This window comes from Phalaenopsis equestris, unplaced genomic scaffold (assembly GCF_001263595.1).
Source record: "Phalaenopsis equestris unplaced genomic scaffold, ASM126359v1 Scaffold001224, whole genome shotgun sequence".
NCBI classification, from domain to species: domain Eukaryota; kingdom Viridiplantae; phylum Streptophyta; class Magnoliopsida; order Asparagales; family Orchidaceae; genus Phalaenopsis; species Phalaenopsis equestris.
This window is the reverse complement of record NW_018165663.1, coordinates 79,825-84,195: the sequence shown is the minus strand read 5'-3', so window position 1 is coordinate 84,195 and position 4,371 is coordinate 79,825.

The following is a 4,371-nucleotide window of genomic DNA, read 5'->3' as shown; positions in this document are numbered from 1 at the left end:
AAAAAATCATACAAAAAATATTCAAGAGTATCTTTGCCCATGAGGGTGGGGCTTATATAGAATGATGATAACCAATATGTACATTTTTCTTTTTCTCTTTTTGTCAAAAAAATCGACTCTCTGCAAGGGTCATAATTGGTAGCACACTGAGTTTCTACCAGAAAAATTGATTCCTGAAATTACTGAGAAGTAAATTTGTAAATCACGTAAGTATACATGTCGATCAAGTAATATATGAAAACAAACCCGCGTATTGATCCCATGAAAAAAGTTCAAAATAATCAAATACACAAAGTTATAATTAACTAAATTGTTAAATTTTTTTTAAAGATCAAATTTCAGATATGAAAACTCCTAAATTCTAATGCTGAAACAAGAAAACAAACTATGATTTTGTGAAATTTTCATATATGAAGTTTTGGCTAGGTCATAAGAAGAATCGAAAACCCTAAATAGTTAAGTTTTGCTTAACCAAACAACATTTCTCATGATTCTTCATATCCTCTTGTAAAAGGTTCAAACTTCTAAAGATAATATACTTATATCACTATGTTTTAATTTTAATTTTTATTATTTTCTCCTTTATTCCCCGAGTCCAGAGGTATTTTTATTTTGTTTTTGTGATTTTCATTTAAGGAGTTGTGAATTTTTAAAGTTTATTAGATTTTTCTGGATTTATTTAATTTGGAAAACTAGAACTTCCGACTTAACTAATCGACGACCACGTCAACCTTGTCCGCTCTAAAGTTCCACATGGCAACTTCTAATTGGGCGTGCTTTCCATGCGGACGCAGAGGTGGCCCGCAGTTTAGTGTTCCTGTCCTCGTAGTTTCGTGGTCCAACTCAATCCATGCCGCCTGTTTCTAATATGCCATAGCAAACACTATCAGTTCATCATCACTACGAGATAGAGAACCGAGAACCAAGGACCCTTCATGTTCAGACCGTAATATCTCCCTCCTCAATAAAGTTGCTCGGATTTTGCTCCTACACCTTCAACTAATCAAGACAAATCAATCTATGTGCCTAAGTGGACATTCATTGTTCATCTCTTTCATAGAAGACCAACCTGAAGCTCAATTTTAAAAATTTGAATCCATACCTTCTCTCGAGAGGTGAGACCGCAATAAGGCTTGATAGAGAACATCACCTTAATGCCACAAACCTACTCCTTGCCTCAATTTGCTATGTGTATGGGTCTAAGTATGACCTAGACAAAATGGTGCCACAAACCTACTTCATCAAGATTTTAAGTGTATATGATTTCCTTTACAAACACTAAATGTCAAATAAAAAATCATACAAAAAATATTCAAGAGTATCTTTGCCCATGAGGGTGGGGCTTATATAGAATGATGATAACCAATATGTACATTTTTTCTTTTTCTCTTTTTGTCTAAAAATTTGACTCTCTGCAAGGGTTATAATTGGTATCACATGAAGTTTCTACCAGAAAAACTGATTCATGAAATTGCTGAGAAGTAAATCAGTAAATCACGTAAGTACACGTGTTGATCAAGTAATATATGAAAACATGCCCGCGTATTGATCCCATGAGGAAAGTTCAAAATAATCATAATACACGAAGTTCTAATTAACTAAACCGCTAAGTTTTGTTTAAAGATCAAATATCAAATATGAAAAGTCCTAAATTCTAATGTTGAAATAAGAAAACAAACTATGATTTTGTGAAATTTTCAGATATGAAGTTTTGACTAGGTCATAAGAAGAATGGAAAACCCTAAACAGTTAAGTTTTGCTTAACCAAACAACATTTCTCATGATTCTTCATATCCTCTTGATTCTTCATATCCTCTTGTATTCTTCATATCCTCTTGTATAAGTTTCAAAACTCTAAAGATAATATACTTATTTCACTATGTTTTAATTTTAATTTTTATTATTTTCTTTTTTGTTACCTGAGTCCAGAGGTATTTTTATTTTGTTTTTGTGATTTTCATTTAAGGAGTTGTGACTTTTTAAAGTTTATTAGATTTTTTTGGATTTATTTATTTTGGAAAACCAGAAATTCCCACTTAACCACTAAACAACCACGTCAACCTTGTCCACTCTAAAGTTCCACATGGCGTCTTCTAGTTGGGCATGCTTTCCATGCAGACACAGTGATGGCCTGCAGCTTGCTATTCATGTCCCTGTAGTTTCATGTTCCAACTCAATCCACGTCGTCTGTTTCTAATACGCGATAGCAGACAACATCAGTTCATCATCCCTAAGAGATAGAGAACCGAGAACCGTTCATTTTTAAATCCTAATATCTTCCTCGATTCTCAATAAAATTGCTCGGGTTTCGCTCCTACACCTTCATCTAATCAATACGAATCAATCTATGTGGGTAAGTGGACATGCATTGTTCATCTCGTTCATAGAAGACCAACATGAGGCTCAATTTTAAAAATTTGAATCCATACCTTCTCTCAAATGGTGAGACCTCAATAAGACTTGATAGAGAACATCGCCTTGATGCCACGAACCTACTCCTTGCCTCAATTTGTTATGTGGATAGGTCTAGGTATGACCTAGACCAAATGGTGGCTCAATTTTGTGTTGGGATGGGTTGGTGGGCTCAGGAAGGCTTGAATTTGATTGGGGGAGTGAGCCTAAGCATCTATGAAGCTTACGAAAGGGTTGGATTAGAATTTTGAGCAAGTTGATGTTGAGGTCAAAAAATGCCCTAGATTTTAGTGAAAAAATTGGGGCCTTGTCGTGGCTTAGGTGGCCTAAGGATAGTGGGGATGGTTTTCTCTGGTACAGAGGAGTGCTTTTGCAGTTAGGAGAAAGAGGACTATACAGTTATGTAGGAAGTTTATGTGGTGGTGAAGGCTTTGGGTTATGGCTATTTATAACCATGAGAGGCCATGGGAAGAGCTTGATTGTGCCTTGGGATCCCTGATATCTTCTCAGAGCATGTGAAGGGGAGTTGTAGAAGCTTTTGGGAGGGAGAAGGGAGCTTTTCCAAGTTTCCATGCCTTAAGTATGGTGACACCAATGGAGGTGAGGGTGGCATGAGAGATTGCTTGTGTTGATCGGGGAAACCCTTGAGTGGGTGGCTAAGACCTGATTTGGTCTGTTTTCACCCACTTTGGTTTAGGTATGGCTTCTCAAAGTTTGTGCTTGACTTGGGTGCCATATGTTCATCTCTCATGGTAAGTGGTGAAATTTGTATTTTAGCATTTGTATTTAATTTTATTTGTTTTTTTGTGTGTCACCCATATGCTATGATGGGTCATGGTTTTGCCATGGATGACCCGTGGAGGATGGGCCATGGGGGAGATGGGCCACGGGCTTGGGTTTTGGATTCAGGGCTAACCCAAGTGTGTTTAGGATTAGCCCAAGAGCTTATGCCTAATGGGCTTCCATAATTTACCTAATTAAATAATTAGGTGAATGGACGTTGACCTCATGGTAAAAATTTGACCTGTTTGGTGTCTTGACCACTTTGAGCAAGGCTAAAATTTTTGGCAAATGGGCCAATTGATCAAGAATTGACTCAAAATTGGGTTGGACCTAATTTGATTTGGTAACCAATAGTTCTTCCAAGTTTTGGGGTCAAATTGGTGTGTTAGCCCTTCATGTTGTTTTTGGGGTCAATTGAGGTTGGTAAGGCCTTAAGCCAGGCTAGGGATCAATTTGAGTAGATACCCCCTTCCTCATGAAAATGTTAGTCATGTTGGTTCCTAGAGTCTATGGAATGATTCCTAAGGTTTTGGGTTTCATGACTGACCCGGGGCATGTTTTACTCAAAAAAAGGTTAGCTTAGGTCTCTATTTGGCCAAAACCCTAAACCAACTCTACTAGGGGTTGAAGGTATAGACTTAACCTCATAAGGCTCAAGTGAACATGGTCATGGTTTTGGGGCTCCATGTAGGTGAGAAGTTATTTTAGTGATTTAAGAATGCTACTAGGGAAGCCCCAAGGTCAAGTCTCTAACTTTAACAAAAGTGAGGTCAATAATATGCATGGTAGTATATTAGGGGGTTCTTTTGTAGAGAGTCATGCCTATACATATGCACACATGTATCATTAAGGGGGAGCGTGTAATGATTTCTACTAACCTTCAGCTTGCAGATTCCATTTAGCTCCCTCATGAAAGACACCGCTAATTATACATTGCATGTTTGTTGACTTTCCCGCCAATATTATTTTCATGTGAGTCAAGTCATTATTTTCTCTTTAAAATGTATTTGTTAGGGTCTTTAGGCTAAGTATGTAAAGAAAATAAGGTACAGGAATGGGTCTTGAGGTAAAAGATGCATCGAACCATGTGACAGAGACCAAGAGTTGCAGCTTGTGTCTAGTAACTTGTCCAAATTCTAAATTTTTGTATAGATCTAGGACTAGGAATGTATAAAC